This window comes from Ctenopharyngodon idella, chromosome 11 (assembly GCF_019924925.1).
Source record: "Ctenopharyngodon idella isolate HZGC_01 chromosome 11, HZGC01, whole genome shotgun sequence".
In the NCBI taxonomy this organism is placed as follows: domain Eukaryota; kingdom Metazoa; phylum Chordata; class Actinopteri; order Cypriniformes; family Xenocyprididae; genus Ctenopharyngodon; species Ctenopharyngodon idella.
In genome coordinates this window covers 8,380,647-8,405,296 of record NC_067230.1, presented here as the reverse complement: position 1 = coordinate 8,405,296, position 24,650 = coordinate 8,380,647, and positions in this window count along the sequence as shown.

Below are 24,650 nucleotides of genomic sequence, written 5' to 3'. Positions count from 1 at the left end.
ACTAGTAAGAGAATACAGGCTTGACTCTCCTTGCACATTCATACAGACAGCGTTCCAGATGCTACTGTAAGTTGCTGTGTAAACAGGACATTTTGAGACTCACACCTGTAAGTAAATGCAGTTGTCAACCCCCAAAACATACAGTGTGAACGTGGCCTTTGTAGGCCAAACGCGAAAATGCGTTAGCATTTTAGCACTTTCGGTTCCATCATCTCAAAGTCAATGGGTTTTTTGTTTAAATGGCTGAAATAAGGTTTGTGGTGAACAGGACACTTTTATGTTTTATTCTACGACATAAATTACATCAGTATACTCCACTTTTTGAAGCTGTTACATGTCATGAAAAGGCGGTTGCTAACAAGTGGCTAAATTGTACATCATCACGCCAAAAAGGTAAGCTTAGTCTGCTTTTACAGCTTCATTATGCTCATAATTGTGCTCTTATAAACAATTCTAACTCAAACTTTCTGGGAATTTTTTTTTTTTATTATATATATATAAAAACTGAAAGAGTTGTCGGAAGTTTAATGGTGGTGACATTTAAGTCGCGCGACTGTGGTGTAGTCCGTCTTTAGCTTTCTGCTTCTTATTTCATTTGCCGTTTGATGTTTCTCATATGAAACAAATGACAGCTCTTATTAGTTGTGCAACGTGGTGGTCGCATCAGTGCAACCTCTAACAAAACTTAGTCGCAGTCTGGAGCCCTGAAACTTTTCATATAAAGGTGGGTGATGCAGAGCATGCAATCGTGTGCCTAAACACATGGGGCACACAGAAATGGGGAGTAAAGGATAGAAATGAAGTTGACAAAGAGACAATATGAGAAATAAGACTAGACAAAAGATGAGATGCAAAAATTAGAGATGAGACAAGAGGAGAGAAGATGACATAAGATGAAAAGAGGCAAGACTAGAGACAAAACGAGAATAAATGATAAAATAAGAAACAGATGAGAAGAGAGAAGAAGACAACAGATGAGATGAGAACAAACAAGACTGGATGAGAAGAGAACAGAGAAGAAAACTGACAAGATGAGAGGAGATGAGATGAGAAGAGAAGAAAACAGGAGGGTAAAGCACAGGGAGGAGGGGAAGGGCTCTGTTTGATGTAATCCAGGAAGTTAGTTCTGTAACTTAAGCCCTCCATCTTGAAAAAGAGCACAGCCGAGAACTGAAGGAGGCCCTTGTCTGGTGGGCGCAAGTTTTCCACATCTGTCTTCCGCATTGTGCCTCTCTCTATAAACAGCCCCCAAACTTGTTATGACTGCATGAGGATTTTTGGGAACATTTTAACACTGATTGCATTTAAGCGTTAAATCATCCATATTAAAGTTACCAGAGTGAGAAAACAAATTACTGCACAGCATTCAGCTTCTCACAAAGATATCCACATGTGTTTATGCAATGCGAGTCATTTCCATGCCCGCAAAGGGGATACTTGTTATTCCTTCCTATATTGTTTTTTTTCCCCCCCACTTTCTTTTCATATGGAATGCTGTCTAACGTGCTCTCATTTTCTCCAGGACATCTGACAGGTCACTGCCTTTGTAAACAATCTCACTGAGCTATAACCAGTACCTGATACCATGTTCCTCTCTGACAGTAACCTGGCAACTCACTGCGAATTTCTTGCTTTCCGTGTGAAGTCCAAAACAAACAGGGATGAACATTACCAACAACAAAGTTCCTTTTCAATATTCGCTTGGCTGCTGTCAAAGCAACCCGCAGGCTCCTCCTCTCCCTTTCTCAGGCCAATGGCCCCTGGTTTTCCCTCTGTGTACTGTCAATTCTTTTATTGTGCAAACGACCAGAAGCCAACCCCAGTATGAGCTGCACTGAAAAGAATGTGCAGACTGCCGAGAAAAAAAAAAAAAAAGAGAGAGAGAGAGAGAGAGAGAGAGAGAGAGAGAGAGAGAGAGAGAGAATGGGAAGATGGTGAAAGCCAGAGTAGTTTTACCAACTTAATTCTTTAAATCTGAAGCAAACTGATCTATCCAATATTAGCATAAAACAGACAGCTACTGCTCATGCAAGTTTAAGTGGGAACTGGCTGAACTAGCAATGGCAACTTTGACTGGTGATCTTTTGCACCTGTCATTGTGTGCCTCTGGTGGACAGAGTGGTAAAAACAATCATATAAATCTACCAATATATATATATATATATATATATATATATATATATATATATATATGTATGATGAGTCCTTAATAAATACATCAATAAAGGTATCTATTTATTTTGTAAAATTCCATGAAAACAACATTTATTGTTTAATATATTTCACAATATCCTCTTTCACACACTATTATTTTTTCATAATTAAATGTGCTTTTTCAAAAAGCCGTTTTTCATAATAATATGCTGAATTTATGAATGACACCTATTTGACGAAACTTTTCCAAAGCATGATTTTCCCTAAAGATTCTTTTCATAATAATAGAGGACATTTCACAAATGCCAATCAACAGGCAGTGGGCAGTGCTTGGCGCTAATTGGCTAATCATTTCTGATAAATTTTGAATCAGCGTGTATCAAACTGCCAAAGTCACGTGAACCACTGAAATTTCGAAATGTTTCGAAACACTTATGACGTAACGAAGCCTCATTTACTGAAATCACGTGACTTTGGCAGTTTGATACATGCTCCGAACAACTGATTCGAAACAAAAGATTCGTAAAGCTTCGAAGCTTCATGAAGCAGTGAGTTGAAATCGCCCATCACTAGATATTGTTGAATAAAGTCGTTATTTTGTTTTTTTGGTGCACAAAAAGTATTCTCGTCACTTCATAACATTAAGGTTGAACCACTGTAGTCACATGAACTGTTTTAAATATGTCTTTAGTAGCTTTCTGGGCATTGAAAGTGTTAATTATCTTGCTGGCAATGGAGGCCTCACTGAGCCATCGGATTTTATAAAAAATATCTTAATTTATGTTCCGAAGATGAACAGGTGTGGAACAACATGAGGATGAGTAATTAATGACAGAATTTTCATTTTTGGGTGAACTAACCCTTTAATTATGAAAAAAAAAAAAGAAAAATAGATTTTTAAACAATAATAGTGTGTGAAGGAGGATATTGTGAAATATATTAAACAATACATGTGTTTTCATGGAATTTTACAAAATAAATAGATATATTTATTTATTGATTTATATTATTATTTAACTAATAATTATCTAAATTAATCATTTAATTATTTCAGAATAAACTGGTACATTTAATTGTTGATTTATTCAAATGATTATTCATTTAATTATTTCATTTTTGAGTAATTTGTTCCTCCATATAAAACAATTATGTATATTTACTGGAAATAATTATTTCATAAATATATATATAAAAAAAAAATTATATATATATATATAAAAATAACGTATACTTTTTATATATATAAAGAGTATTTTTCTAGAAAATACTTCACACACATCCATCTATCCATCCATCCATCCATCCATCCAAATACATACACATATATATATATATATATATATATATATATATATATATATATATATATATATATATATATATATATATATATTCCTTGCCATTCACATTTCATTTATTTCATTTATAACAAAAAGTACTAAAATTAAACTTTTTTTTTTTTGCAATATTTTATTTAGAGAAAGGAAATGTGCAGTAAGAAATAAGTATATATTTGTTGTTGTAATCTTACTAATTTAATAATATAATCTATTTATTATCTATTTATTAAAACCTTATCTTTTTAGAAACTACACAATCTTCACTGAAATCACTCTCCGTCTTTCCTTTTCCTGTCTCCTTTTATGTACATAAAGTACGGTAACTTACAAAAATAGGGATTTTTTTCAGCCATTTGAATGTGTATCTGTATAATACCAAGCCGATTAACACATCTGTGCCTGACTTCCAGACAGACTTTAGATGCTCAATAAAACATAGGCAGAGTCAAATTACACACTGAACTACATCACTACACACATGGTCAGTACTGCACTGTTTTTCTATACCATTCCATTACATATAGAAATCTGCAATTTAATTCAATTAAAACTTTCAAACATCCTAATTGGAAACAACTGCCTGGAAAAATAGAATTACATAAACAAAACTATTTCAACAGATTACATCTAATATTAGCCATCTGGCCTTTATTAAGGCCACAATAATAATAATAATACACCAGGACGTGGACAGAAAGATTGGGAACTATTTGGGTTAAGCGTCTATTCCCATTTTAATTTAAGAAAATAAACATCCCTGTGTTTGCAAGTGCACACCTCAACTACTCTGTGAATCTAAGCTAATATGGCTGAAAATGTTTTAGTCTAACTCAGGATAGAGAACACATGTTGAGGGACTATTCTAAAAGTAAAATGCATTATGGGAGAAGTTTTCAAATTAAACTAAGCTAATTCTTTCATATTTGCATCTCTATCATCACTGCTACCCTTTGTGATCTGAAAGCAATAACAATAAAACACTGTTGTTAACATATGGACTACATAAACACAGACCGGACATACAGTACTGCATACTATATGTGATTTACCGGTATTTTTACCAAACAAATACCAACAAATACAACAAAGGCATACTATATAGCAGGTAAATCAGTTTCTTACTATTTTTAGACAGCCACTGCTTGTAAATATACATACATGTAAATGTACACACATTTTATTTTTCTTTCTCTTAAATAAGGCTAATGACAATAAAATATGTGGTCTAAAAACTGAAACTAAAAAAAAAAAAAAAAGTTTAACAGCAGTTTAACTCTGAATGCTGATTGATTACAGTGTTGAATGCTGGGTAAAAGAGATATGCCTATTGCTGAAAAGCAATTAATTTCAGTGTTTGGAGGCAAGCATGTCCTCTGGTCTATTGGGCGGAACTGAAGGAAACCAATTGGAAACTTGAGACACACATGACTTTAAATGTCAGACTCAAGGTAGCATTGAGCTGGCTACAATAACTGAGAGACTGTAGAGATTGCTGCTGCATGCATCATTAGGGAAACACATGAGCTGATTATGAATGGAGATGATCAGTACCCAAGCACACCCTTCATTTGCAGTGCATTGTGGGGAAGTGCATTAGCATCAAGCACTAATCTCAGATCAGCCTACATGGGCAGGTCTCAGTCAAAGGTTAGCTTAGAGACACACTATGTGAACAAGTCAAAGTGCTGCTTGGAACTAAAATGTGTGCGCTTTGTCATACAGACAACTGACTTTATATAGTACAAAGTTTTGTAAGAACCAAAATGCACGTCTGAAAGATCTACCAAATGACTAATTTAACTATTACAAAAAACTCCCAAATTAACCAGTAATTAGTGAACAAAAGGACATTTAGGGAACAAAAAGTATTTCATACAACAGTAAATTAATGCACTGTGAACTAACATGTAACCAAAATTTAGAGCCCATTTTGGCAATCTGCAGTCAGAATCAATACGTTATAACAGCATGGGCAGAGCCGCCTTGTAAAACATGACAGATACAGACAGGTCAAATCTTTCATCTTTGTCTCTCTCTGTTTGCTCAGCGCTCTGTAGCCATGGTTTTATGCCAGCGTTTCACCGGCAACCCCAAACATAGAGCATGAACAGCCCCACCCTGCTCTTACCCCCTGTCTGAGTCCATGTCAATCATTGCTTGATCTGAGTTAATCCACAGGTAAGACCAGGGCTTTGAAACTGACAGAACACTGGTGCTGTGGATCAGCCTGTCAATTACCCACCAAGGCGTCCTGATTCACTTCACCAGGACTTCCAATGCTATACCACTGTACAGAGAGATGCACTTAAGTTTCTAAATCACGTAAACATACTTAGATAGGATGGTCAGGTGAGGTTGCTTCATCCAAACACACAAAAATGTGATCAGCAGTATTTGTAAGATGATTCTCGGTATAATGTACAATCTGAAAAATGTATATTCCTTTTGAAATTTGCTAATGATTTTATTACAAGATATTTTTTTACAGTGTTATTAAATGCTAAAATATCACTGGAAAATATTTTCAGCTGCTTAAACTGTAAAACCTGCTGCAGTTAAAAAAGTGAGTACACTCAAAAAAAAAAAAAAAAAACATGAGTAAACTCAACTTGAAGATAACCTTTGTTTTAACTCACAAATAGTCAAGACAACTTCAAGTTTATTTTTTAAAAATGTTGACTTCAAAATCCAAAACTGGTCATGACAATTGGTGTTAAAGAGAAGAAATAAGTTCAAATTAAAGCTGCAAGCAGTGATGAAAGGGCCCTCGCACCCAGGGACACCGCCACCCAGTGGCCTTAGGAAAACAGTGAACAGTGGGCGACATGCATGTAAGCGAGTAAAATACAGGAGAATTATGTCAAAGTCATTTCGACATGCCACACTTCCTGCTGCCAACAGGTGGGGCTTTGACTATAACTGAATATTACCATGTAGATGTCTTCAGGCCAGGACTATTATCAAACATGTGAAGTTTGGAGCAGATCGGACATTGTATGCCCAAGTTACAACTTCATGTTTCATGGCAAAACATTGAACTTTGTCAGGCCGGCACGGACACGCCCTTTAGTGAAAACTCAAGATCTTCGCAATTTAACGTCGCAAAGGCCTTTAGATTAGACTGACCAAATATGATGTTGATCTGATTAAAGCTTTAGGAGGAGTTCGTTAAAATACAACGCCTGGAAATGGCAAAAACTGCAAAAATTTTGCAGAGAAAATTCAAAATATCTCACTTCCTGTTGGGTTTACAGATTTTGCACCAAAGGACTTTTTTGTAGGTATTGGGCTATTACATGTGTCTACCGAATTTCATACCTGTACATGAAACGTAGCGCGAAGGGCGCTTTATTGAAATTTTGTAGGTGGCGCTATTGAGCCATTTTGCCACACCCAATTCCGAAACCCATATCAGACGTAAATTTTCACCATTTCTGACGCATTTGCAAAGTTTCATGAGTTTTCGAGCATGTTTACGCCCTCAAAAACGCGATTCATTTCGGAAAAGAAGAATAATTGACTGAGCAATTACAATAGGGTCCTCACACCATCGGTGCTCGGGCCCTAATAACTTATAATGGGGCTATCATGTTTTACGGAAAAACAAAAAAATGTAAAAGGGGAAATGAGTTGCTTAACGCTCGTAAAAACACAATGTAAATAGAAACCTTTTACGCTTAGAGAATGCTTAAACAAACACAAACGAGAGCTTTTGAAAGCAGCGTCTATCAGCAGTTACCGAATATACTAGGTACTCTGTACTATTGGTACTGCAGAAATGCTGGTACCGTCAACTTTTTTTTTTTTTTTAAGGTACAGACTGGTACCAGTAGTACATTTGACATCCTTAGAAATGAGCATGCAAAATTAAATATCCAACAATTAAATATATCATTTAAATAAAAATAATCAGCCAATATATTTTATGTATTCACAGATGATTCCTCCATCACAAGAGCATTTTTCAAGAACATCATTTTGAAAATGGCCTTCATCAGTACACAGCATTGGATTTTCAAGTATGCATCATTGACAGGAATAAAGTTGATCCTTAAGGCTTTAATTATTACATTTAAGGGCATTTTAAAGAGTGATCTCTTAAGCAAATCTGAGCTATAAGTATCCAATTATCCTTCAAATGAAGAAAAAGAGAATAACCTCCATCTTCTAGAGGTTCACCATCTAAATGGTTTGTGACTTACATGCTTGACTTAAGTTGTGTAAAATCAAGAATTTTAGCTAATTAAATAATGGTGTATGTGATCTCAACTTTAACATGGTGTTATGCCCTACTTCCACAAAAATAATCTTCCAAAATGATGAAACTTGACCCTTTGGAAAGCCATCATCCTTAAAAAAAAAAAAAAAAAGAGGATAGTTCAAAAGGACACCAGGTAAACTACTTTAATAGATAATTATTGATTAAATATTCAAAAGGATCTACAAAATGCTTAAAGAAAATACAAGAAATGTCTAACAGATATTTAAAAAAAAAAAAAAAAAAAAAATGAAGAAAACCATTGAAAACAAAGGAGATTGCAGTCCTTCGACAACAAAGCCCTCTGCCCTAAGGCAGCCCATGTAAGATTACAGAATTCCAAGGAGTGACAGTGGCCATACAGTATCTATACATCAGATAGTGACAGGAAGCCAGGGGTCCAGGGGGATAAGGTATACCCTTTCCCCACAGCCTCAGGGAGAACTCTGCAGGAGGAGGGGGCCCGAGCGCATCTTGCAGGAAGCCGGCGGCAGATTTATATGCCGTTGATCAAGTTGCGAGTGAGTTATAGCCGGAGACCCCTCCCTGTCCGCAGGCCCGCCGCTATATCAACTCTTGCCCGACAGGCAGAGTGTCTTATTCTCAAATCAGACATCCATTACAGAATAATAGGGTTGAATAGAAGGGTTGAGTTTCCCTATGGGGGATTAGCCACCCATAATTTACTATCCATACCTTGAATGTGAGGTAATTCATACCCCTTACCCCGACAGTGCCCTTGTCAATCAATTGCGGGAAGCGATGGGGGGAAACAAATAATGATAAATGAGGTTGTGTTATTCTTTTTGGGGTATTGGGGGGGAATTTATTTGCAATTGCTGTCTGATTACTGCAGGTCAGATTTATGCATTGACATGTAGTGTGGTAAAATACAACCTGATAGTGTGATGGTGGCAGGTTTGATCTTAGGTGGAGGCACTTCACAATGCATCATGGGACTGTCCATGCAAATATTATACTACAAGTCATGGATAAAAAAAAAAAATAAACAAATGTTTGTCATAATCTAAAAAGAATATAATTATTTCAAATTATAATTATTTTGAGTTGTGTAAGGAAGATGAACACTGAACAAAAACTATTAAAAACTATCTATATAACTATTACTAATGTAAATAATTTGCACGTTCTGCAACATAAATGTTATTTTTGTTGACTAAAATTTGACCATTTTAGCCAAAGTGAAACTGACTAAAATTAACATACGACATGATAAAATATTGACTAAATTTAAAGAATAGATGTTTAAATACATTAATCAGAATGGTGTCCTTGTTAATTCAAAGATGGCCTCATCAACGTCGACCATACAAAGCCCTAAACCACATCATGAGGGGACAAACTGCCTTCGAGCTACACAGCTACACTTTGACACTGGATTTGAAACTACCCTGATTAAAATACATGGAGAATAACTAATGTTTCATGCCTCAATTGTTTCCACAGCCAAGGACAAAGCACAGCAGCAAAAGCTTAACTGCTTCATAAATCTGCTTTAGATCGGGTGACAGACACCATTCGACATGTGTTTTTGTGTTAAAATTAGGGCAAATAATTGATCAGATCAGTTAACATTCATACCATAGTTATTCTATTCTATTCAACACACGCAAGATGTCCAGAATGTGCTGAAAATTATTCAACTAAGCCCAACAAATTTGGAGGATCAGCCAGTGGAGTTTAAAAAAGTCTGGACAGCAAGTGCTGAAGGATTCTTAATTACGACCATGAGTCAAAATGATAATAGTGATGATGGAGTGATCGAGAGGAAGGCAAAGTACTACCAGGAGACTAATTTAAACCTCTTTTTATTTTATTTTTTGCCTTTATCAATGGTCACACTAAATTTGGTTTACTTTACATGTATGATCACATCTATAATTTAACATGAAAACATTTAACATTAATATTTTTGAAAGATAAAAATTAGCACAATTCAACTCTTTTGAGGGGTGTAATGTTTGTTGATGTTAATATACTATATAATACAATATATTATATTGCTGTTCATGCATTTAATATATAATATTATATAATATTACTGGTTATAGGGTGATGCTGTAGTAGCCCAAAAAGTTTGCAATGTCATGATTTTGATTCCCAGGAAATGCATTAACTGAGAAAGTTGTATATACCTTAAATACAATGTATGTGTCTGCCAAATGAAAAACACAATTTAATGGGTGGCTGGAGTCTCTATTCACACCGACCACACTTTAAATGGAACCAGAACAATATAAAATTTATTGTTGGGTTTCTATCCAATGCGCTACTACTAATAAAACCAGACGATCAAATACAAGGCTTCATCAATTAATATTATCTCCTGAGTTGCTATAAGAGTTTACCATTAATGACAACATGTGACACATCAGATGCTACTGTTTGTTCTAAAGCATGGGTTACACTGAGAAATGTCAAAATCAAAATTGGTCCAAACAGTAGAGCAATTAAAATGCAAATGTAGAAGATGATAGATTTTATAGTGAGACTTACAAGCAATAATACTGTGAGGCCAGCCTACAACCTATTTACACAACCTTTACACAATCACGTCACATCATATATCAGATGCAGTATATTTCTTATATATATAAAAAATTTATATATAAATATAAATATAAATATATATATATATATATATATAGTACGAAGACTTCAGATGCAAAAGCCTCAAAATTTTCTTCTAAAATGAGCATTTTTATCAAGCTAGTATGTTTATGTTCAGTTATTTCACTTTCATGGAAATAAAAAGGACCTATTAATTCCCATTAAAATGCATTTTACCCCAAATACCATAGTTTTACATATTCTTCTGTTACTGAAAAACAGCTGCTTTGATTTCCTTAACAAGACCTTTGTCTCAAAATAGTCAATTTTATCGATTCTCGTTTGCTACATAAATCTACAACATTTAAAAAACAAAATATTAGATCAAATTAGCACAGAATCAACTTTACTTTGTTGTCTGCATCAAGGATCAGCCAAATTTCCACGTTCATAGTCAAAAGCGGTCGTTAAGAAAATTGCTGAGGTGAATTTTTGTGCCATCTAGTGGTTTGAAGGAGAATAAGGTCAAATGCGCCTTTTACCCCAATTCAGAGGTTGCATCCTTCAAAGGACGCGGACTTCAAAGGAAGCGGACTTCAAAGGCCACGCCTTCAAAGGCCAGACCTAGCATTATTAAATGGGACAGTCTAGCCTATGGAGGACTGTTCTTAGCACCTAGCAACTGTGATAGGAGCTGTTGATGAGGAGCAGTAATGTTAGTACTAGACTTTTTTGAAAGTTATATTCAACTGTCTAAAAAAAAAAAAACAGGGTTAACAACCTGTCTAAATATATTCACTTGGTCCATTTCTGTACAAAATAAAAATTATAAACTATATAAAATCACAAGATAATTAAGATAGTATGATACAAGTCCACATATGAATCACTTTAAAAAAAATTTTTTTATATCATATATATTTGTATCATTAGATATTTTAGTAAGTTGAAACCCAACACATTTAAAAGTGTAATCCGACAATTTCTCTCAAAAAATCCTGTCGTCACTAGTGCGCGACAATTTCTGGGGTGGGGTAGGGTAGGTCACAAAGGATCCATCTGTTGTATCCTTTATTGTCCGGGAAACGAAGTATGCATTTCGAGGCCGCATTTAAAGGAGCTTTTGAATTGGGACAGCCTTTGTTGCGCCGCTGTGGCCTTCAAATGCGGCCTTCGAAGGATGCAGCCTCTGAATTGGGATGCAAGCTATAATGTCACGATCACACCAGGCTCTCCCTCACTCTCTCAGCTTTCACACTCACCGGAGTATTAACCATGCACACCTGACACTCATCAGCCTTCATCATCAGCACTATAAGTAGCACACACTTTGCCTGGCCTCGTTTGATGCTACAGACTCAACTGCCTTGATACTTACCTGCTAGAAGTTCCTGTGACTCTCTACCAGCATTGTTACTTCGATCCTGTCATCCAAGTCGTCTCCCAGTCATCCAAGTTGTCATCAAGTCATCTCATCCATTTCCTTGTGTGCTTGGATAACCTGTAAGACAAGCTCAACGTTACCATCCAAGTATTCCAGTATTGCCAATTGCTCTCAATTATTCCTCTTACCTGTTTGTGGATGGTGTTATAAACTCATCTGTTTGATTTGATCCATCTCTGTTACCATCATTGTGTCTCAGCCTGTACGTGACAGAAAGCCAGACCATGACGATGAACCCAGCTGGAACCAATCCCAACGACCCTTTCCAAGAATTAGTTCATGTTTTATGCCATACTATGTGAAGGAACAGAAGAGGTGAGGTCTGTTCCATCACTCTTCCTGGAAACACTTAATTACCGCTGTATACCGCCTGTCCCGTGGTCAATCCAGCACCCTACTCGCTGACTCGGCAGGGGACGGCAATGGTTTCCTGCCTTCACTACCGGCAGAACCAAAATATCCTTTATTTTGTCATTACTCACTGGAAGGGCTTTACAATAGGCCAAATCCATCTGGAATCAGGGCAGTTTCGTTACAAATTCATTAGATTCATTCAACTCCCAGTTCTGAGAAGTCTTTGGACGGCCCGCTGGTGACACCACTGTAAGTGAGAAATTAATTCATTTGTCAAGGAAAAGACACCATTCTTGATTACTCAAGTTTAGAACCCTTTCAACAGCTAGCGGCCTTACTCACTACCTACCATCAAGGGCTGAACCCAGTGCTGTGGCTGCAGCATGCCACCTATGACAACATCATCAGGCTTGAGTGCTTCATCTAGTTGTCAAACCGAGTAGCTCATCGTATGAGGAATTGCCTGGAGGATCAGCCAGCAATGCAGTCCTCTTCAACTCTTCACCTCCTCCAGAACCAGTGTAAGAGCCAATCCAAGTGGATGCCTTTCACCTGTCCCCAGCCGAATACCTCCGCCGGCTGACCTATCACATTTGTCTATGCTACTGAGAGACACGTTAAATCAAAGTGTCCCGTTAGACCTCCACTACCATCAGTGTTGCTTCTCCATTAACAGTAAACAGTACTTCCACTGTGATGCTTACCACTCTTGATGTGTCATCCACAGTTACCACCCTCCTCGACTCTGGGTCATCTCGGGAGCACTCTGCCAAAAGCTCGACCTCCAGAAAGAATCCTGTTCATCTGAATACATCATTGAATCCATAATTGGAAAACTACTGGGGAAAGGCACCACAAAGCACCATGTCGGTGCCTTTCAGCTCCAAATTTCTCCATCACCTATCATCCAGGTTTAAAGAACTGTAAGGCCAATGCTCTACCTCAACTCTATGCTACTGACGAAACTCCTGATCAACTGAGTCCATCCTACCATCCAGTCTGGTAATCAGTCCAATTCAATGGACCCTGGACGATAGAATTGCCAAGGCTGCCACCACTGAACCAGCTCTGCTGGGCTGTCCACCCAACCAGATCTATGTTCCATGATCACAACGCATCCTTCTCATAGAATCCATCAACTCCTCTGTAGGCACTTGGTCACCCTGGGACCAATCATATCCCCTCGCTCATCCAGCAATGGATCTGGTGGCCAAGAATGGCAACTGACATCAGAAGGTTCGCCCTAGAATGTGAGGAATAAGCCTGAGCCATGGCAAAGACACCTTCAGACCGGAAAACCCCTCCCATTTCCTGTTCCAAGACGACCATGCTCACACCTAGGAGTGGATTTTATGACTGACTTACCTGCATCTAATGGCTTTACCTGTATTCTTGTCATTGTAGATTAGGTTTTCCAAAGCCTGCTCTCTGACACCTCTGAAGGGCCCGCCCACAGCAATGGAAACCGCAGAACTACTCTTCAACCATGTATTCCAGAATTTGTCTTCCAGCGGATATAATCTCAATTCATCTCCAGAGCACGAAAAGCCGCCTTCTAGCTCCTGGATGTGATCGTCAGCCTCTCATCAGGATATCATCCCCAGACAAACTGGCAAACAGAGAGGAAGAACCAGGAAGTAGACTGCTTCCTCTGATCCTTCTGCCACAGCCACTAGACCTCCTGGTACCAGTTCTTGGCATGGGCTGAGTACGCCCAGAACTCTCTCTGCTAACCAGAGACTGGATTAACACCATTCAAGTGCACACACAGCTATCAACCACCTCTGTTCCCCTGGGATGGGGAACACTCCAAGGTCCCAGCAGTCAACCATTGGTTCCATGAGAGTGAGAGGGTCTGGGACACTGCTCACCATCATCTGCGGACAAAAGGTGTGGCTCTCAACAAAAGACATCAGGATGCAACTGCCCTGCAAAAAACTAAGTCCCAGATACATGATCCATTCATCATGCTGGAACAGGTCAACCTGGTGACGTACAAACTACAATTACGCGTCACTACAGAATTCACCCTACCTTTCATTTATCATTCCTCAAAGCTTTTCAGCCACCTTTGTCTGCTTCCTCCACAGAGCCTGGAGGATGGACCAATCTATGCTGTCAAGGAAATCCTTGACTACTGGTGTCATAGGGGTCATCTCGAGTATCTGGTTGATTAGGAAGGATACAGACCAGAGGAACATTCCTGGGTTCTTGTGTGTGTGTGTTTTATTATATATATATATAAATAATGTATATGTGTATGTAATATAGGGTGCATGACATGACATACAATTCTACCTATCCATAATATCATATACTAATGAAAATAGGTATTTGTTAAAAAATATATATCATTAGGTTGTTCCTCTGACAAGATATTATTAGAGCATACAATAGCTTTAGTTGGTGTATAAAGACCTATACTTCAAATTTTTATTTAAACATCTAAAGTGTCATATGGTGTAATTGTCCGGGCTATGTGTGACCTTACTAATATGACAATATATCTCAGTAAAGTATAAATAATTGATAGATTTAAAGTTTAAGTAACAGAATTAGGCATTTTTATTGGACACAGAAAGTGTTGATGTCTGTGCATGATTTTTAAGCAAGTTCTGGCCAAATACATTTTGTCCGTAAAATGGGCGTCATATGGCATGACATTACATTCTATATTTTGAACGGGCAATAATTTGGACATCATTATGAGGAGTGGTTTGGAAGGTCATGAGGTGAGTTCTGACTTTTTGACTTTTAATTAAAAAGCTCTGTATCTGATTTGCTCATTAGTGGTCAATGTTTTGTGTCTTATGGTGTGACATTATTTACATAAAAATGAAACACTTTTTTACAAATTTTACTTATTCATTCTTAAAAATCATTGCTGCCATGTGACAATTTTCATGCTAAGTATAAGCTACCTGTTTTTAGTTAACCAAGAGATTAGTTTAACTGAACAAAACGTCATATGGTGTGACCGTTTTTCCAAGTCATACCATATAATTCATTTGTCACACAATATTACATACACCTTTTTTTTAATAATAAATAAATCAAAACATATTGAAATAATTTAATGGTGAAAAAAGCAGTTTGATACACGATTCGAATCACTGATTCGAAACAAAAGATTCGTAAAGCTTCGAAGCAGTGTTTTGAAATCGCCCATCACTAGATATTGTTAAAAAGTCATTATTTTGTTTTTTGGCGCACAAAAAGTATTATCATCACTTTATAATATTAAGGTAGAACCAATGTAGTCACATGAACTGTTTTAAATATGTTTTTAGTACCTTTATGGATCTTGAGAGGTGACGGTGACATTGCTGGCAATGGAGGCCTCACTGAGCCATCGGATTTCATCAAAAATATCTCAATTTGTGTTCCGAAGATGAACAAAGGTCTTAAGGGTGTAGAACGACATGAGGGTGAGTAATAAATGACATTATTTTCATTGTGGGGTGAACTAACCCTTTAATGTATTGCTTTTCAATTTTATATTTAATTTATCCATGTTTCACCATGTTTGCCATACTTTGCATATTGAAAGATGCAATTTTTTGTCTGTGTCAGGCAGAAATGTCAAGTAAAGAGAGTACACAAAAATACAGGGAAAGACTCAATACTGACCATGCAAGGAGAGAGGAGGTCCTGAGGGAAAGGAGGAAAAGCAAAGAGATCATGCCAGTTCACACAGAACAGACACCTACTATAGGGAAAGATGAAAGTCTAGGCAACAACCTGCATAGTGTAACTTCAACACCGGATACTATTATCAAGATGGTGAAGCTGAAATGAATGGTTAAAAAAAAATCTTAATCATTAAATATTTTTCATTATATATATATATATATATATATATACACACACACACAGGTATAAAGAGAATAAACAAAGAGGGAAAACTCAAGGCATTCAGTGTGCACTCCCTTCTTCCTTCAAGACAAGAGAGAGATGTGGAGAGATGCACAAAAGAAATAGAGAAAAAAAAAAAAAAAGTGAATGCCATTATGAACCTGACCCCTCCATCTCTTGACCCCTCCATCCCAGATTGACTGGCTCAAGTTTAATATGGTCTGAAATGTTTTCGTCTTTTTAGCTTCCATGTTTAAAGATCCGATGTGAATCCGTTATTATCCGTTATCCCATTAGTATCCGTTATTACTAATACTCTAAATGTCTATGAATTTTCAATCTAAAACATTCAATTAATTGTAAATTGATATTTTTTACTGTTTAACAATTATAATTGTTGTTACAACACACACTGTCCTCTAATTTTAAAATGTTCGTTTCTTGACATGAGATGGTGTTTGATTTACTCATATTTCATAAATAAAATTTTAAAAGTTTTAAAATGATGTTAGTATGTTTGATTATTTTTAGTCCTATTAATGTTAATTGAATTCATTGAATGCATATAAAATACACTTTTTTTTTTTTTTTTTTTGCATTGACAAATTGTTGTGTTCAGTTCGTCATGTAGTGTGACACTATATCATTTGGCGTGACAATCAGAATTGTGACAATAAAAAGACTTTTTTTAGTTAAAAATCATAAAGTCAATGGAGCAAAAGAAATAGTTTCAGCAAGAATTACAAGCATTTTGTTAGATTTATAACAGGGTTTGTCAGAATTAATCTGAAATATCTGGAATGGCTGAAGAGAGATGTCTTACTTTGCATGATGATTTAGAAAAATAATACAAAATCTAATGGATCTGCACCAAAAAAATGTTAAATCTTAAGATAGTAATGATACAGTTTTATGGTGAAGTTAGTTACGTAGGGAGAGTATATCTCATTTTCATTTTATATAAAATAACTTTTATGTCACACCATATGACAATTTTAAGCACAAATGCAACAAATTGGTAAATACTGTAAATCCACACACACACACACACATATATATATATATAATTATATATACACATGTATATGTATATATGTGTATATATATTATATATACACACACACACACACACACACACACATATATATTATATATATATATATATATATATATATATATATATACATACACACACACACACACATAAATAAATATAAACAATACATTATTATTATTATTACATTGACATTGGGCAAACTGTGGCTAAATCAGGCTGAAACTTGGGTCTGTGTGTTAGGTAAGTGGGTCACTGGCTCTGCGGCTCAGAGGCTCAGAGGAGCCTGATGAACTAGTCTCCATTATTAGCCCTCCTTCTGCTAGCATTAACCTGGGGACAACCACAGTTCTTTAGACGCCCAAGAAGTGTTAAAAACTGCACACCAAGGGACAACATGTTCCAATGAGATTAGAAAGACTGGAAAATAGGGTACACACACATGAGAATACTTATAAGAGAACAAATAGGACAAAGGCAAAATCTCTGTGCAGGTACTGGACAATGAAAAGCTCTTGCAAGGTTATCCTCAGTTGTAAAGGACACCGGGTGCTTAACATGTCACACTCTGGAGCACTTAACAGGACAATTAGAAAGCATGGCTCCTGTCCCCACACTGATTTACGGATGTGTGCTGGATTAAATGCCAATATCCCTGCGCTAATGTTTCTCACTCTGAGTAGCGTAATGGCCAAAAACAGCTTTAGGAGGAGCAAGTTGAGGTGAAAATGATTTCTTAAGTCTATATATAGATTTGAACATATAGATAGGTTTTCTGCAGCCATGCAAGTTATTAATTTTTACACTTAGAATGCAAAAGATGTAGGTTATGCGACATGCTGAATACGACTTACTAGCATACAACTTAGTGTTTTTACCATATATCTTTCTATGGCAGGGATGATATGCAAGTATGCAGTTCCAAATTCAGCAATAGTCTCAGCACATCAACTGCCTGCCCATAATTTCACACACACACACACACACATAAAAAAAAAAAATGAGTCAAGGAAAACCATTTACAACCACCCTTACGCACCTTCTGGAAGAAAGGGCACACAAGTTTTCTTATCCACTTGTTAATTCATGATGTATCAAATACTGTTTCTGGGTCAAAGCCTCTACAGCATTTATAGTGAGAATACCAACAGCCATTTATGAGTACTATTCATTAAGTTTTTAAAACTCATGTATATTAATATATGTATATATATATATATATATATATATATATATATATATATGTTTGTTTTCTAAACATATTCAGTAATACACAAGTTTTAGGAGGACAACTGGAAAGTCTCATTACAAAGTGTTTTCTACCCATTTTTAGTTTATGGAGACTACCACTATCTAAATTCAGATAATAAAAAAATATCAACTTAAATACAATATTCTCCATGGAAACAACATCATGTGTTTATATCATGCTTCATATATGTGAAAAATATAGCTGCCTTTAGGTTGTAGGAAGGGAGTCCCTCACAAGTGGATCATCAAATTTAAGAGAATTTTGAATAAAATGTTTGTCAGCTGTTTTCTAATTCTGAGCGAATTCGATTCTCGCATTTGTAAAATCCCATGCTGAACCACACATGATTTCAGGCCTAAGTGCACTATTCAGTAATGATTCCATCAGAGCAAATATCAAAGTGTCAATCTGGAGCCTGGCATAAAAACAAAGTTGATGCAAGGAAAGTGAAGGACATTAAGCTCCGGATATGTCGGCTAAAATGTCATTAGCGCAAGTTGAGAGTCTCTCATTGCACAATAGTGGTTAACAGAGAACAACAGTAAATGCCACAGCTGAGGGTGATCCCATCTCACCCGCAGGCTATAGAGCTAAACCTGGTGCTAATCTGATAGATCTACTCTATCTGCATGAGCAGGGCTGTTAGGATGAGTCACTCTATATACTCCACAATATGCTCGACCTGCGTTCACTGTGATAGATGCAAGCAGATGAACCGGTCCTGTAAAAGAACGGGCTTTCAGAACTCCGTTTTCTTTCAAAAGTGATTTCTATGCTAGTTCAGTGTGCGATCTGAACTTGTGACCATGTTCACTCACAATGTTAATGTGCCTTATTGTGAGAATGAAGTGGTGAAAAGCAAAAAACGCTTTTTCTTATTATTTTGATATTTCACTTTCAACTAACTTTCTCTCAAGTTAGATTAAAGTGGGTCTAAGAACACAAACTTAAAGTGAGGACATGGCGTAATCTATGGCTCCTTTCACAAACTTATAATGAACCATTTTCCATATTTATGTTCTCTAGATTGTTCCCTCCTACAAATAGCGACTTGGTCTCTTTCTAAATCCCCTCTCTACACTTCAAATGCATCAGTGGACCGCTGGATACCCTCCGGGCTCATTTCCCCCAGGTTTGGTGGCATGATTGTCACTGCAGCAGAGCAAAAAAGTTTTGGGAAGTGGAGCCAATTTTAATCTCAATTATAGTATAAACATTTGGGACGAGCATAGCCACTCAGAGAAAGAGTGTTAGTAGTACACAGAATTAGATAAAACAGTTGAATGGTTGAAATAGTAGCAATAACAGTCAGTGTCATAATAGAAGCGGTAATATTAGTAATAGTATTTATATCAATTGTAATAACATTTTTTAATTATGTACTAGTAAATTAATCAAATTAAAACATACTTTACGATCCTGAAGCAAATTTTGGAATATCACATTAAAATGTTGGATATTAACTGGTATTTAATTAGAACAAAATTTCCCAAGTGAGAATTAAAACACGTATTATACTTGTTTGAGGTGGATAAATTATTTACCAATAAAAATTTACCAAATAAACTCCTACATAATCCAAGTCAGTGACATTGACCCACCCAGTAAGCAATCATCACCCCTCCACCGTGCTTGACAGTTGGTATGAGGTGTTTGTGCTGATATGCTGTTTGGTTTTTGCCAAACTTGGAGCTGTGCATTATGACCAAACATCTCCACTTTGGTCTCATCTGTCCAAAGGACTTTGTTCCAGAAGCCTTTTCGTTTGTTCAGATGCAACTGTGCAAACCTAAGCCGTGCTGACATGTTCTTTTTAGAGAGCAGCAGCTTCCTCCTGGCAACCCTTCCAAACATGCCATACTTTTTCCAGTCATACTTTTTCATCCAGTCTTTTTCTAATTGTACTGCCATGAACTTCAACATTTAACATGATAACTGAGGCCTGTAGAGTCTGAGGTGTAGTTCTTGGGTTTTTTGCAGTTTCTCTGAGCAGTGAACTGTCTGACCTTGGGGTGAATTTACTGGGACATCCACTCCTTGGAAGATTCCCAGATTGATGGGCAGCAACACTCTCTTATGGCAATGAATAACGGCAAGTATGAACCTTTTTAAAAAAAACACAAAAATATCACAGAATGATGCCATGTGATACGTACTGTATATTCCAAATGTTTTGGGGGTATATGGTAGGATTTGGTGAAAAATAAACCGAAATTTAATGTATTATTTAACGAAATCCTTGACCTTGGCTGTCTTCTCTGGATGGCTGCACAACGTACCCGTTCGTGAGACTATATTAACACCGCACAGTTCACTCCATCTTGCCTAAAAAAAGTAAACAAATTGTGAGAAATCAAGATTAACAAAAACATGACATGAAATACAACCTATGTTCCTTCTCTGAGGTGAATATATCTGTTGTGTTCGTAGTAACAGGAAGTTATCGCGTTTACATGTCATTTGTCATTATGACTGTCATCAGACAAACAAAGTTCTAGTCTGGTGATATTTGACACGGAAAGAACACGGATAACTTTTTGGGATTTCTAGGTGTTTCTGTTGTGTTTTTGTTAATCTTCATTTCTCATAACTTGTATGCTTTTTCTGGGCAAGATGGAATGAACTGCACGGCGCTAATATAGTTTCACAAATGCACACGTCGGCCAAGACCAACGGCCAAGGTCAAGAATTTTGTTAAATAATACATTACATTTCAGTTTGTTTTTCACCAGACCCTACTGTATACCTCCAGAACACTTGGAATAAACAGCATGTCGCATGGGATCAATCTGCGATATTTTTGTGTCTTTTATAAAAAAGCTTGATGCTGGTTGCTATTCACATTATATGGACAGCGTGAGCTTTTGTGGTCCATAAAAGAAAGAAGAACATACGGCATTAAAACAACACCAAGGTGAGAAAATTATGCCTTAATTTTCATTTTAGGGTGAACTATCCCTTTAAGAACAATTAGTCGATTAGTCATTCAGGCAAATCACGATCTGAAGTTGAATTCGAAAATATGCAGTTTTGTGCATCTCGTTCTTCTACCTCTCTTTGCTTTCATCTGTACCGTTTCCCACAATATAAACACGCCATTGTGTTGTGTTGTTCTAGTACATCAGTGTTCAGGCTCAGGGATCAGTTTGTCAAAACTCCCTGTAGTAGAATGAAAATAAAGATCTCTCTTCCCTGCTTTGTCTTTCCTTCTCTCCCCATTTCTCAGTCTTCCTTGTGCACTCCTTGGCTCTCCTCCTGGCTTGTCAGCTGCCAGGGGCTGACGTCTCCTTTCATGTTCCATGCCCGGCGAGGGCTTTGAACATTCGTTTGATTCTTTTAAGATAATAGCTGGTTAGCTGTCAGGGAGAGGATGATCAGTTAAAACCTTAATCACTGCCTGTCGACTTGCATGACAGTTATTTTTTTTTCCTCCTGCCCCTTCCTTCTGCCTCTAAAATTAATCCGGGTAGCAAGGCAACAGCAAACACAAGCACACAGTTGTTGGTACGAAGGGTAAAGCAGGGGTGGGAGTGAGAGCAAGTAGGATGTTTTTCTCCCGATCTGAGAAGAGATGTTGATTTGGTTAGTGCAAACCCTCACCGGCAGCTGCGGGAGAAGCGGTGAGGTCATGATGGATCTACTAGTCCCCCTTTCTTCATGTAACCTGTCACCTGCTCCTTATACCTGCCAACCTAAGAACAGAGAAAACGGCCCTGATCTCCCTTACCTGTCAGCATATAACACTTATGTGACATGGTCTGCCAGGTGTGGGAGATCTCCTCATAGGCCGTAGAAAGAGAGATGGCCTTGATCAGTCAGGCTGAAGAGCAGAGCACTGTCAACCAATGACATCCCAAAGCCAGAATGGGAACATCATCCAGAAAGTACAAGTATATGACACGGGAAGAGGAACTTATGGAAAAGTTTTACTTGCATCGCACGATAAATGGGTACCACTGCCACCATCTAATATTCTCTTAAAGTTCATCTTGAAAAAGTCTAATTATTTACTAACACTGTTGAATGTACTCTTTAGCAAATATAAGAATGAATATCTAATTTTCATATTGTAGCCAATATGTAATAATATTGTGAAATATTATTACAAAAAAAAAAAAAAAAATCCAGTCTTCAGTGTCACAAGAAATCACAGCAAATAAAGCCATTCAGCACTGGAAGGTCGCCAGCAGCCACAAACGTGTGGATCTGAACACAAGAAACCAAGGTCAAAGGTCATCCTCAAAAACAGAGAATACAATAGCAAAACATATGAAAACAACTGAGGGAAGGAGTAGTGCAGAGGGACAAAATAATATGATATAATATAATATAATATAATATAATATAATATAATATAATATAATATAATATATGAATGAATTCAACAAATAAAAAAAAATAAAAAAAATAAATTGAATTCAACAAAAAAAAGCCATGTAAACTGTTGCCTTCATTTTAAGCTGCATGAACACCTCATTTTTTCTTTTGTATTAGATCACAAGTAGCATTCTGTCAGCTGAGGCCATTCTGTGTTCATCATCTGACCCTTCAAGTCTCCCGAGCGACCGGTGTCTAAATAATTGCTGCTGCCTCTCTCAGATTAATCGGAGCTGGGTTCTCTTGAAGTAACACGGAGAGCGTCTCATCGCCTGTTGCGGTAAAGTCACCTCAGAAACATTGAGAATGATGGTGTGTTGTGACAGAATGACACAAGGGGATTTAAATACATAATATGTGACAATGCAACAAGTTGGCAGAGGGATGCAAGCACGGGCAAAGTGCCACATAAGCTGCCAGCTCCACTGAAGGCTTCATCCAAGGATCTGTGGCGGGATCCTGAAAGTCGTCAAAGGCGGCTCAGTTAGCAGACGACGGGTGCATGCTGCATGTGTCTTCTCCTTATTCCTCTCTTTCATCAGACCCAGACTTAGAAGTGACAGTGCTTTGCCTGACAAAGGGATTTGTAATATCACCAAGAGAATACACTTCAGTCCTTATTATTTCACATTATTCCTGGTAATGAATCTTAAAACAAGATATGCCGCCTAAATTGCTACAGTTGTAAAGCATGCATCCCGTAAGCGCGCACGGAAAATAGCTAGAATAGACACACAGACAAACATGTGGATAGATAAATAAATACATACATGCATAAACACTGCAGAGGTTGTTAGCCTGACATTGTTTGCAGTTTCTAGAGTCGGAAGACTGCAAAAAAATGCAAAAAATAAATAAATAAAAAAAGGGAAAGAAACCAGGATAAATTGGGGTTTACTGCACAAAAGCCCACTAATCCTTGCATTTGGATATTTGAAACAGAAGCTCCGGAGAGAAAGCATCAAAGACAGCTCTAAATTAGCCTGTGAAAAAAAAAAAAAAAAAAACACACACACACACACACACAGAAGAGAAGCCTGCCGATTTCCACCAGTGTGAAAAGACAACGGAGCTGCAATCTCCTAGGGGCCCAGATTAGAAACATATACTCATTATTCTCTCTCAGTGGGTGTCTAAACCCCAAAAATCCCGCTTCCAGGGAGAGCACTGAGACATGTTAACCCCGCCGCTGCTCTCCCTTTGTAGCTGTGCATCGTTAGCCGCTCCGCAGTCGCATCTCGAAGGGGAAAACCTGACGAACGCTGGCAATTAGAACTCCAAGTATGTGCTTGTTCAGATCCACAAGTGGAACAGTCTTAAACACATTATAGAGGAAAGTTAAACAAAAAGACAAGTGTGCACATCTCTATATATGCGACAATCATTTTGTTTTCTTTTTTTACTTCATCATCATTTCTTTTCCATTAAAAGTAAAGTTTGGCTTTTACAGGAAGCCCCTGCCTCTGAAGCTTCCCTCTTAAGAACAGCACCACTCAAGATTGTGAAGATGAGCATGAATAGGCCTAATCACTATGGGTCATCGGTTATAGTCACTCCTGACATATGAAAGCAAGGATAAGCATGCTAAAATATTAATAAATAAATACCTAAATACCTTCTTCACCAAATTCTTGCCTCCACGTGACCCTGCAGGTATATAAGAATGAGCCTTATCGAGTGCTGCATTCAGAAAAGCCTGAATGGAAGTGTGGTGCTGGTACCTTGAAACAGAAAGAGAGGAATTGGTTCTCAAAAACCCCTCCACCACAACTCGAAGTGAGCTTTAAGACAGGTTTGTGTGAAGGTCGTGGTGAATGGAGGGACTGGTTTGTGAAAGGTCTGGTCCCTCTGCTCTTAAGGGAACTTTCTATGATGCCTGGAGTGTGCTTGTAGCGTGAACATCTTGGTGCTATTCAGTAGATCACAGCATTCAAAGGACCTTCAATTAACATGGCAGACATTAGTTTCATGCGCAAATGCTGGAAATGACA